The sequence below is a fragment of the Antechinus flavipes genome, chromosome 5, assembly GCF_016432865.1.
Source record: "Antechinus flavipes isolate AdamAnt ecotype Samford, QLD, Australia chromosome 5, AdamAnt_v2, whole genome shotgun sequence".
NCBI lineage: Eukaryota > Metazoa > Chordata > Mammalia > Dasyuromorphia > Dasyuridae > Antechinus > Antechinus flavipes.
The window spans coordinates 64,486,438-64,500,342 of record NC_067402.1 but is presented as its reverse complement, the minus strand read 5'-3'; positions in this window follow the sequence as shown (position 1 = coordinate 64,500,342).

The window sequence follows — 13,905 nt, the reverse complement described above, 5'->3', positions numbered from 1 at the left end:
CCTAAGTCTAGACTTAGGACAGAAGACCTCAGTGCTCTAATTAATATTATGACAGTCATCAGATCATAGATGTTTGTGCTGAAAGGAACCTTGGAAACCAAAAAGTTCAAACTTTTTCATTTTTCATCGAGTTTGTATTTGAGACCTAAGGAGGTGAGGGATGTGGCCAAAATGACAGAGGCAGTAAAGAATCAGGCTGAGGATCTGAACTGAGGTCTGTTCTGACCACACAGTCCAGGGTCCTTCTCCTGAACCATGATGGTTCTTTAATTGTAAGGTAATTCCTCTTATCTTCCAGAAGCTCTTTGAGCTTTGTATCCTGACTTTTTTTTTTTTTTTACTGCTTTATCACTGCACTTCTTTCTCTTTTCAGCCCTACTCCCCAAGTCGGAAAGACTCTCTGTGATATCAGTCATAGAATCTTCCAAATGAACTTCAGAGATCAACATATTTCCAGTACGTACTCCCAGCCATTAGGGATAGATGAGAATCCAGAGAAAATCTGGATACGTATTTTCAGTAAATTATTTGTTTCAACAAGAGTGCTAATCTTATGATTCAGGCCAGTTCCAATGACCTTATGATGAAGAGTCATTTGCACGCAGAGAGAATACTGTGGGGACTGAGTGGGGACTACAACATAGTATTTTCTTTTTTTGTTGTTGTTTGCCAGCATTTTGTTTTCTATCTCATTTTTTCCTTTTTGATCTGCTTTTTCTTGTGCAGCAAGATAATTATGGAAATATATATACAAGAAATTGCACACATTTAACATATATTGAATTATGTACCATCTGGGGAGGGGAAGAGAGGGAAAAAAATTGGAACACAAGGTTTTGCCAGGGTGAATGTTGAAAATTATTCATGCATATGTTTTGAAAATCAAAATCTTTAATAAAAAAAAAGAATACTAATCTTAGAATCAGAGAGCAGGAATGCAAATTCCAGTTTTGCGACTTACTACTTTTGTTATCTTGGGCAAATAAGGACTTCTTAAACTTTTTCCATTTGTGACCTCTTTTTTTGCTTTGTTTTTTGTTTTTGTTTTTTTCATAATTATAACTTTTTGTTGACAGAACCCATGCCTGGGTAATTTTTTACAACATTATCCCTTGCACTCACTTCTGTTCCCACTTTTCCCCTCCTTCCTTCCACCCCCTCCCCCAGATGGCAAGCAGTCCTATACATGTTAAATATGGCACAGTATATCCTAGATACAATATATGGATGCAGGACCGAACAGTTCTCTTGCTGTTGTGACCACTTTTTAACGCAAGAAATTTTTATCTAACCCTGAGTATGAAATCAAACATTTACTGGTAATAAGTCAGAAAAATGTTCATTTTTAAATGATTTTTTGGTATACATACAATCTTACTATTTATCAAAGATAAAAGCAAATTTGCATACTAATGAGATGGATGTGCTTGTTTATTTTTACATGAAGAATTAAATCTTGGCAGAATATTTGATATTTCTATCTTTGCCAAATTTTTGTGACCCCCAGATTCAGTTGTGAGACCCCATATAGGGTCATAACCCACAGTTGAAGAAGCTTTGAGATAAATCATTTAACTTTGCTTAGCCTCAGTTTCCTATAAATTAGGGATTGGGAATAGATGCTATCTAAGATCCTATATAGTGCCTGGCATTTAGTAGGTAATTAATCAAAGCTTGTGGATTAATTTCTTGATTGATTCTAGAATCATCAAAATGGAAAAATTGGAAAAAAACCTAATTTGCAATCTCATCCAACCCATATATGAAAGGAATCCCAACTATGACATCTGCTTGAAGACCTCCAAGGAGGGGCAAATCTACTACCTCTCAAAGCAGCCTATTCAGCTGTTGCCAGCTTCAGTTGTTAAAACATTCTTCTTAATATCAAGCTAAAATTGGCTTTTTCCACAAATCCACCCAATATTCTTGGTTTTGCCTTCTGAGGACAAAGAGAACAAGTCTAATCCCTTTTCTACATGGCTATCATATACACCATGTCTTCCCTTCTCCAGACTAAGTATCTCTGGTTGTTTTAACAAATGATTCCATAAGACATAAACTGAAGAACCTTCACTGAACTGTCTGCTTTCCTCCTAGACATACTCCATCTTAGCAGGGCCTTTCTTAAAATGTGTCTTCCAGAATTTGTCCCAATATTACATATGAAGTTTGATGAGGGCAGAGAATTACTGGGACCATCTTCAACCTGCCAAGTCATGCTGATGGCTTGTGTTGAGCATGCAATCTACTAAATTCCCTTAGCTCCTTCTAAAACAACATTCATACCCTATGTATTTTTGCTGTGGAAGAAAATATATGAAATCTATATTGTTTAGATCTACACTAGCTCTTGACCTTGATTTGATTGCTACTTATTACTTTTGTTATCTTGGGCAAATAAGGACTTCTTAAACTTTTTTAAGTTTAAGCCCACGGGAAGTGGGCTTTTTACACCTAATGGTAAGATTTTATATTCATATAATTCAATTCAGACCAAAGCTGTAGCCTGTCAAGACCTTTTGGGATCTGAACTGGGTCATCCAGTCCCTTAGGTATCCCTGCCACCTGCAAATATGATGAGTTTGCCATCCATACCTTTATTTAAAGTATTGCTAAACAAATGTTCAACAGCACAGGACTAAGCTCAGATCTTCGGGGGAATCCCACTAAAAACTTCCTGCCACTTTGACATTGAATGATCAACAACCACTCTTTGAATGCAGCCATACATCAATTTTTCATCCAATTTATCTATCCATATCTTTATAGGACTAAATCCTATAAACCCCCTACTGCTTCAAAAATCTTCCATTTGTTTAGCCAAAATCCCTTGCAAAGTATGTTTGTTTCATTAACACTCATCTTGTCTTCTGCTGAGATGAAGGATAAATGATTATTATTTTCCATATAACCAAATTCACTTATTTGAAGACTGTCATCACTGACCCTTCTTTACTTAGATTCAATTAATTCCTGTTCCTTTAGCCTTATTTTCTAGATCATAAACAACCTGGGAGAGGCGATTGTGGCAGAGTAGGAACCTTGGAATCAGGAAGCCCCGAGTTCCAGGTTATCCTCGCGAATGACTGTATGTAGGTCATTTAGACTTTCTGTGCTCTGGAAAGTTTTCCATGATTCTAGGTCTCTTTTCTTGAAAATCCTAGAGTGCAGAACCACTTGGGATAAAAATCAAGGTCAAGAGCTAGTGTAGATCTAAACAATATATATTTCATATATTTTCTTCCCCAGCAAAAAAAAATTGAGAGGAAGAGGGAGGCAGAAGGATTATCACATTCCTGGAAATGTCCCAAAGCTTAAGAAAGTTTAAGACTATCTCTGCATATGTGGCCATTAATTAAAAGTTCATTTGAGTGGACAAGCTTCTTCTTACAAATGCTCCCTAGAGAGGGAAAGCTTTTCACACCATAATTGCTGGTAACAAATCAACACCTACCTAACATTAGTTCTTATTGACCCTGAATTTGATCTGGAATTGGAAAAGGAACAGAGATATAAGGAAAGGAGACGGGTTAGCTCAGTGTAGACTCTTCCTTTTACTGAATGTCACCACCCACTTATTTTGCCTTCTTCCAGGTCTTTCTTCTCCATCTTTATCATAAGAAAGTATATTTCATAGCCATCATTTTGTGCATGGGACATAGAGATTTCTCAGTTCCTATACTCAGGTCCTACTTACAGATGCCATCAGCAGGATTAAATTTTTAGCCAAAAAGTACTTAACACCTTATTATTCACTGTAAGTCCTGAATGTGTGTGTGTGTGTATTTATTTTAGTATCTTGTGTTGTAGCAAAGAATTGGAAACAAAAGGATGTCTATCAGTTATGGAATGGCCGGCCAAATTATCATATGTTAATAAAATAGAATATTTTGCCATAATAAGAGAGAAATTGGACAGGTTTTTTAAATCCTGTAGAAAACTGCATGAATTGATGCAAAAAGAAGTGAGTAGAAGCCAAGTTTATATGATGAGCACAGTAATAGGAAGAAAGGCAATTCTGAAAAATTAAGGTACTCTGATCAACTATTACTTCAGGAGATGATAAAAGATGGGAAGGGAGGGGAATAAATAACACTCCATTTCAGGGTAGGCACTGTCCCAGGATTTTTACAAAGATTATCTGATAGTTAGCAGCAAACATTTATAGAGAACTTAGTATGTGCCAGTCAAGTCTTCCTGACTATAGTTCTAATGTTCTATTCACTGCTACTCAGTTACCTAAATAATAAATTCATCCCATCTTATTTTGTTGTTATTATTATTCAGTCATGTCCAGCTCTCTGTGACCCCATTTGGGGTTTTCTTGGCCAAGATAATGAAGTGTTTTGCCATTTCCTTCTCCAGCTCATTTTACAGATAAGGAAACTGAGGCAAATAGAATTAAATGACTTGCTCAGGATTCAGCTAGTGACTCTCTGGGGCCAGGTTTGAACTCATGATGTTTTCTGATTCTTGCAATATTTTTAGTGCTCAAGTTCATACAAAAAATTAATGAAAGGTAGTAAGGATGTGCATATAACGAGACAAATGTTAGAAGCAACAGAGAAACAAGAATAATGGGCAGTCTCTTTTAGCTGGTTCTTGGGCCAATTTAAGGGTCCATTAAAGTCTCCTTATACATGACCCAAGACTAGAAGATCCCCATTTTCTGGTTTTATGGGTAGATAGGATCCTCCTGCTTGCTGCAGATCTTTGAGCACCTGGGCTCTGACCTTTTTGATGGATTTTAAGGTTGATTTAAGACTATAATAGCATGATGTGACAGTCAAGAAATCCTTGAGAGTTTTAGACTTTATTAAGAGAGGCCATGATGTCCAGCACTGTGGAGGTAATAGGCACCCTGTGCCACAAAGAAGGCCATGGATAAGCAGGGTAATATCCAGAGTGTGAGACAAGAATGATAAAGGACCCTGAAATCATATAAAAATAAATAGAAGGAAGTGGGGATACTCAGGCAGATGGACAGACAGCTAAAAGGGTAAAAAATAACTATCCACAACTATTTAAAGAGCAATGATGATGAGGGCCCACAGGTCAATCCATAGACTAACTCATGGAAGTTGCTGGGAAATATTTTTACTTGCAGGAGGAAAATTTTCCAAGCACTGAGGATCTTCTTCTTGTTCAGCTGTTAAAGTTGTGTTGATTCTTCATGAGCCCATTTGGGGTTTCTTGGTAAAAATACTGGACTGGTTTGCCATTTCCTTCTCCAGTTCATTTTACAGATGAGGAAAGAGGCAAATAGAGTGAAGTAATTTGCCCATAGTTGGTCAAATATTGGAATCTGGATTTGAACTCAGGTCTTCCTGATTCTATTATTCTCATTCTAACTCCTGTACCATCTAACTGCCCCAATTAGGACCTTATAGAAGTAGATTTTTTTTTTCAGTCAGATAGGGGCTTCCTATGACCCTGGAGATCTTCAAACCGAAGCTGATCAGTCCCTTGTCAAGGACAAGATAAGGGATGATTTTTTTCCCCACTAGATATGGGTTTGTCTACTTGGCCTCTGTGGTCACTTAGTTCTCTGAGTTTTAGGGATTCTGCAAAGTTAAGTGAGATTTCCAAAATTGAAATGGGCTACTTTGAGATGTGGTCAACTCCCTTTCCTCTTTGGAAGTTGTCAAGCAAAGGTTGAATGACCACTTGTCAAATATTAATACATTTTATATTATATAATTATTAGCTAGCTAATAATTTTATTTATATATATATATATATATATGTATATATTCTGATTCCTTTCAGATTCAGGTTGGAATATAAGATTATTGAGGTCTCTCACAACTCTTGCTTCTAAAATTTGGTGATTTTTAGTTTGTTTCTTTTAACCAAGCACTTCATTCATTCATCTGATGACAAACTTTGTAAGTTACTTTGACTCATAAATAACTTGAAAAGAGACTTTAAAGATGAAATTCCTATTCCTGATAAGGAAGAGTAACTCAAGGAAGTTAATATGTTTGGATTCTATTTTGTTCATAAGATAAATGGAGGGAAAACTGTGATGTCTTTATAGGAAAAGGAAGCATCTGGATTGGATTTCAGTCCTGATAATTGTACCTTAGTGTTGAACCTTGACTTCTTTGTACCTCAGTTTCCCCATTTATAAAATAAAGGAGTTGACCTATTTGATCCCTAAAATTCCTCCCAGAATTAACTGCTTCATGCTTCTTTGATTGTAGAGCCTTTATCTATATTTTGTCAGCTGGTTTCCTTTTTGACAGCTATGAATATTTGGGAAGTCAAAGGCTAAGAGAAGGGAATTTCTCATTTCTGTTCTATTCTTTAAGTCATCTAACCTCCGCTTGCTTCAGTTTCCTCAGTTGTAAAACAGGGATAATAATAGCACAGAATCATATGAGACAATATTTGCAAAGTGCTTGACTTTCAACCTTCCCTCTCTTTTCCATCCAGAGAATCTTTCACTGCTTCTTCCCTGGACTATTGTGATAGCCTCCTAAATAGATCCCTTGTCTTTAGTCTCTTCCCCTCTAATTCACCCTCTAAATAGCTGCCAAAATAATTTTGCTAAAGCACAGATCTTACCATGTCACTCACTTATTCAAGAATCTGAATGGTTGCCTCTAGGGTAAGATTCAAATTCTTAACCTTGGCATTTAAAGATCTTCCCAATCTCTCCAATTTGCCCTTACAGATTTATGTAAGGCTTCTCTTTATATACTCTGTGTTCCAACCAAAACATCCTTCTTAGCTATTTATTACCTTAATAAAATGTTCCATTTTCCATTTCTATGCCTGCAGATGAATAGTCTCCCATGCCTGGAAGTTCTTTTTTTCCACTTCCCATATTCCTTAGCTTCGATTAAGGCACTGGTCATTTGCTATTCTAATTCAAATTATGCTGAATATATTTATCCATTTATAAATTATATCAATCACAGCAGAATGTAAGCTTCCAGGAACCATTACTTGTTTTGCCTCTATTTTTTCCACTGCCAAATACAATACTTTATACGATTTTGTTTTGTTTTGTTTTATTTGGGATGGAGGGAGGGGGAGTATTTCTGAACCTAAAGCATCACTGAGGCTACTGTATACCAGCAAGAAGCAGAACTTGTTCCCAAATCTTCCTGCCTTCAAGACTAGGCTGGGAAAGAACAGACACATTTTTTCCTATTAAAATAATAAAACTTCATTGCTAATTTTTATTGGTATTTAACAATTTTACCTTTTTTCTGAGTTTTCTATATTGTCAATTCAAGGCAGGTTATAAAGACCCAGTTTGTCAAATGAGTAGTTGAGTAGCTATCCTTTTTTTTCACTTGATTCTCTCATCTAAAACATTCGCAATATAGGTATATTTATCAGATTGCTTCCAGATAACAACCATGGAAAGTATTTTTACAATTCTTTTGCAGGTAAAATAGTTTTCTATTACTTATGATTATTAATAGTGAATGCTATTACATTTTCTTTTATTTTTATACTTTTAAAATGGCATTTTGTTTTCCAAATATATGCAAAGATAGTTTTTAACAGAATAGACACACTTGACTGGATTGGATGCATTCCATAGCCATAAACTAGACAAAAGCTAATGAAATCATACAATGAAACTTGGGATCTGGTCATTTTGGATTCATTCATTCATCCAGTATTTCTCAATCCCATAGGCACTGGGAAGAGGATAAGAGTTGGGGCAAGGATATGGTATCATATCAAATCATAACATATCATCTCATATAATAAGGTACATGTCTCAGACTCTTTATTATTTTTAAAAATTCTATTCACAAGGTAAAAAACCTCAGAGAAGGAAGGGAAAATGTGGAAAAATGAAAGTGATATTTTAAAAAGACATTAATAATTTTTAAAAGAAATATTATCCTCTTTCCAATTCCAATTTGTGTTCATTTTCTAGTTTCATTCTCTCTAACTTATTCATTTACAAATAAGCTTCTCCAGTTTGACATCTGCCCTTCCCAGGTAGGGGGTGTGGCACTCATGACCAAGATCTACAGAGCACCAAAAAATGGAATCATTTCCAATCACTTTAGCAGAGGCGCTACAGAAAATTGCCTAAATGATTCTTCTTGTAGACCTTCGAGGGTTCAAGATGGTGAAGAAGGACCAGAAGAGGAAGTGGAAACTGAAACTTCAAGGACAAAGAGAGTAGGACAGAATTGTCAGGCAGGTGAAAGCTTCCAGCAAGAAACACTAGGACAAATCTTAGTTGGATTGATTAATAAATTGTCCCTTTCATTAAAAAAAAAAAAGCCATCATACTTATATTTAAAGATGGGAAAGGGCTTCTAAATGCCAGATGGATTGTGGCTTTTCTGTGACTATCCAACAAGAAAAATTTGGTGGGGGCAGAGGAGAGACCATTCCCTGATATACTTCAGGGGACTCCGCTCATTGAATCATAGGAAACCCTTTTCTCTCCTCAGTTTAGTTCTGACACAGCCAATATCCCATCTTCTGCAAGAAATCTGTCCTTAACATTAGTGCTTCCCCTCTGAGATTTTCTCCAACTTATAATGTATATATGCTGTTTGAATAGTTTTTCCCATGTTGTCCCCACAATAGATCGTGAATTCTTTGAGGAAGAAAGACTGCTTTTATCTTTCTTTGTAACTCCAGGACTTAACAAATTGTCATCACAGTAGGAGCTTAATAAATGTTTTCTGACTTGATTCTCTAGCCTCCAATAGACTGCTTCCACTCAGATTTTAGGTCTGAGACATAATTAGTGTCACAAATAGACCTGATGAGGTCCTTCTTTTAGGAATTGAGCTAGGGAAAGTCTGGAATTCTCCTTTCAAATGTTTTCCTTCCTTTTTATCCCAATGCATTTTACCTCTGGTACAAGCCAAGAATTTTTCACATTTTGATCCAGAAAACAGGCTCACTATTTATACAACAATAATCAGTGATGGACAAAGACCAAGAGCATAGCCTGAAATTCTTTAGAGTCAATGGCAATCCAGACTGGAAGGCAAGTCTGCTCTGTAGGGCAAATCCCCTGGTCTCTGTTTGTTTTGCATTTTCTTATCTCTTAACTTTTTCTTGGGTCTGGCTGAATTTCTAACTTTTACTCTCACCACTTAACCCCACCTTGCCCCTCATTCTTTTGTGGGTCTTTGCAGATGTTGCTTCTCACCTGCTGGATCTGTAACCCAACATTGCCACCTAGTGACTGGGACTGTCTCCTGCTTGGAACCAACATCTGGATTCTACATGCAAAGTCTGGATTCAGTAAAGCAGTGCCTCACAATAAACGGAAACATCCACCCATTGACAAGCGATACCGAATTAGAGAGTTACTAAGAAGCAGGATGAGATGGTCCGTTGACAGCGGGGAAAAGCAAAGGGTTGGAAGTGAAGAGTTCTGGGTTCTTGCCACTTCCTAGTTATGTGATTTGGGGCAGTGAGGAAATCTTTTGCTTTGATTTTAACAAAACTCTTGCCCCAGTTTCTCATGCTATTCCTCTGGATACGATGGAAAAGTGAGGGGCTAGGTAACAATGGTTAAGTAGCTGAGGAGTGAAACGTTAATGTTAGTTTTTAAGGAGATTTCTAATGGAGTGACCCAGAAATCTGTGCACAGTTCTGCATGGTTTAGGATTTTTATTAATTTTATTAATATTAATTATTACTAATAATAATTAATAATTTTATTGATACCTTCAACAAAGGCAGCAATGGGGTGCTCATCAAATTTTCTGTTAACACTACACAAAGCTAGGAATGACAATGGGTCAGTTTGCAATCGGGATCAAGAATGATTTCCCCAATGACCCCAAAACGATAGAGATAAATAAAGTATTACACTTGGGTTAAGAAAAATCAACTTTACAAGTTCATTGTGGGGGAAATGTGGGGGGAAATTTATCTTTAAAAATGTAAAATTAACTATAGAGAACAATAGAGTCACGATTGTTAAGAAAGCAAATACATTCTTGTTACATTAGTAAGTCAACAAACATTTTATTAAGTGACCACTAGGCGTCACCATTGTATTAAGTGCTGGGGATGGAAAGAAATGGAAAAAAAAATTCTTGCCCTCAAGATGCTGACATTCTAATGAGGGAGCCAACAAGCAAATAACTGTTATAGTCACTGAGCAAAGGCATTAAGGGAATAGGAAGAAGCCTCCAATAGGTGGTGGGATTGGAGCTGAGAACTGAGGGAATCCTGGTAACTCAGATAAGGAGGACACAGCCAATGAAAATGCAGTGTCCTTAGATGGAGTGTCAGGTGAGAAGAGGGGCAATTGGATAGTGGAGTACATAAGGATGACAAAGGCATAAGAAGAGTCATGAAGAGCAGAACTAGGAGATCATTATACACGGCAACAAGATTATACAACGATCAATTCTGATAGACATGGTTCTCTTCAACAATGAGATGATCCAAACCAGTTCCACTTGTTCAGTGAAGAGAATCAGCTACACCCAAAGAGAGAACTGATCTAATGACTGATCTAAGCATTCTAAAGAGCATCTGGAACTATGCCCAAATGGCTATCAAACTGTGTATACCCTTTGATCCAGCAGTGTCTGCAAAGCGATCATAAAGAAAGGGAGAAAGGCTTCCTATGTGCAAAAATGCTTACAAGCAGCTCTTTTTTATAGAAGCAAGAAACTGGAAACTGAGTGGATGCCCACCGGTTGAAGAATGGCTAAGTTATGGTATAGAGATGTTGTGGAATATTATTGTTCTGTAAGAAACAATCAGCAGGATGATTTCAGAGAGACGGAGAGACTTACATGAACTGATGCTAACTGAAATGAGCAGAGGCTAGAGGACATTGTATACAATAACAAGATCATGTGATGATCAACTCTGATGGATGTGGCTCTTTTCAATAATAATGTGATTCAGACCAGTTCCAATGATCTTGTGATGGAGAGAATCATGTGCATCCAGAAAGAGGACCATGGCTACTGAATGTGGATTACAACATAATATTTTCACTTGTTTTTGTTGTTGCTTGCTTGCATTTTGTTTTTTCTCATTTTTCCTTTTTTTAATCTGATTTTTCTTGTTCAACATGATAACTGAGGAAATATATATATATAGAAGAATTGCACATGTTTAACATATATTTGATTATCTGCTGTCTAGGGGAGGGAGGGAGGAAAATATGGAACACAAGGTTTCACAAGGGTGAATGCTGAAAACTGTCTTTGCATATATTTTGAAAATAAAAGGTTATTTTTTTAAAAAAGATACTGGATTAGCTTGTTTCCTTCTCCAAATCATTTTACAGGTAAGGAAACTGAAGCAAACAGGATTTTGTCTAAGGCTCCTGACTCTAGGGTTGGTACTCTATCCTGGACACCACCAAGTTGCCTCAAAGACCTTTTAGAGAGGTTTAGAAGAATCGGTTTAGAAAGATCAATTTGATGATACAATAGAGGATAGATTGGAGTTGGGAGAAACTTGAGATACGGAGACTAAGGAAAAGGCTATTGTAATCATCCCCAGATGAAAAGATGAGGAATTGCACCTGGGTGGTGACAAGGTCAAAGTTTAGAAGGGGTATATATGAAAAGAGTATGAATACATACATGAAAAGTATGTATGTATTCATAATAGCTATGAAAATCAAAGTTTAGGTGAGTTGGAAGATAGTGGTGTCCTTAACAATAATGAGAAAGTTAAGAGGGGAAGATTCAGCGAAAGAACTCTGGGAGATGACTAAGAACCATTATATTGAATTCCCAATCCTTCTATTTTTGTCTGCCTGCATTTTTGATTTCCTTCACAGGCTAATTGTACACTATTTCAAAGTCTGATTCTTTTTTGTACAGCAAAAAAACCGTTTGGACATGCATACATATATTGTATTTAACTCATACTTCAACATATTTAACATGTATTGGTCAATCTGCCATCTGGAGGAAGCGGTGAAGGGAAGGAGGGGAAAAGTTGGAACAAAAAGATTTGCAACTGTCAATGCTGAAAAATTACCCATGCATATATCTTGTAAATAAAGAGCTATAATAAAAAAAGAATGAAGTATGACAGTGTTAAGAATATTTAAAGGTTAGCTTCAAAGGGAAGGACTGATGAGTTCTTCTGCAAGCATCTTCCTTTTACAGTGGATATGGCTGCCATATCATACCATCCTACCATTCTGTACAAAAATTATGTACTGACATTTTTCTCACTAGAAAAGGCAATCAACCAATAATTTTCAGCTTAAATTGAACTCTTGGGTCCAAAAGTCTAGGTTCACTTACTATTTGATTTGGGGAAGCTTGTTTCACCTCTTCCAGTTTCATTTTTCTCATTTTGTGCTATCCAACTCATAGAGTTATCAAGAAAGTGTTTTGCCAAGCATGAATTGCTAGATAAATATGAATTATTATCCTGTCATTATCACCAAAAACTGAAATATCAGTATAAGCAATCAACTTATTGCTGGTTGCAATAACACTGGTAGCACAAGTAATTAATGTAGTTTTGGGAATACTAATTTAATTTACAATCAAGCACAGATTGGATTGATTAAAAGGAATTTATACATAAAAAAAGAAGAAATTTTGGAGGAAAGAATTCAATTTTGGACATATGGAGTTTGATAAGTCTATAGGATGTCCAATTTGAAATGTGTAATGGATGAATAGCTGGAGATGGGAAACTGGAGCTAAGGAGAGAAGTTAGAATAGGACAAATAGATCTTAGAATCAGGGGTAAAGAGATGAAATGAGTCCATAAGAACTGGTAAACCCACCAAGTAAAATAGTGAAGAGGGAGTAAAGAAGATAGGGGAAAAAGCCTTGGGGGATACCCATGGTGAACAGATGCAAACTGGATGAAAATCTAGCAAAGGAAATATGGAGAATGGTCAGCAAGATGGAAGGAGAATGAGGAAAGAGCAAGGCCACAAGAGCTTAGAAAAGAGAAATAAAAAGATGATTAACATCGTCAAAGGCTATAAATATAGAGAAAAAAGCAGGAATAAGAAAAAAGACATTAGATTTGGCAATTAGAAGTCACAGATACCTTTAGGTGAGTGATGAAGCGGGACTGCAGAAAGTTAAGATAGTAATGGGAAGCTGGAGCATTGATTACAGAGTGCCTTTCTTAAGGAGTTTACTAACAAAAGGGAGGAGAGATCTAGGATGACAACTAGTGAAGACGATCAAGTGAGAGTTTTTTGTTTTGCTTTGGAGGATGAGGGAAATAGGGGCACATTTGTAGGCAGGGAGGAAGCAGAAAAAAGATCGGAGATGAGTGGGAATGGGGATGAAGGAATAGGCAATCTGCTGGCTAAGACAGGATAGAGTGGGATCATTTATGCAAGGAGATGGGTTTTGGTAGGAAAAGCTACCATTTCAAGTGAGTGGGTGACGGAGGGGAGAGTAGAAGAAAGTAGCTGAGTGATGTGAGATGAAAAGAAGGCAAAAGAAGTTCTTGGAGAATGCCTTTCTTCCCTGTGAAATATGAAGCAAAGTTCTCAGCTAAAAGGGTGGGAACCATGAGGACTCCCGGGAGGCTTAAGGAGGGATGAAAAGGTTTGGAAGAGACACCTTGATGAGTGGGAGAGAAAATCCATCAGTCACACACACACACACAGAGAGAGAGAGAGAGAGAGAGAGAGAGAGAGAGAGAGAGAGAGAGAGAAATTGCCTTGCTACAGAAAGGGCCTGTTTGGCATTATGTACCATCAATCTGGGGTGGAGACCATCAGCACTTTTATGATTTTCTCCAATAGCATTTGAGTAGAAGTAAAGACAACAGATGATGAAGTAATCCAAGGCTGAGGATTGGGAAGTCCATACTGGTGGGACAGGGGAGCATGGGACTGGAGAGAAATTCCTGGAACCTGATTAACCAAAGGGTCAAGATGGAGAAGGTAGGAAAACATAGCCAGTGCAGGGGCAAAGATCGGGGAAAGAACAGAGA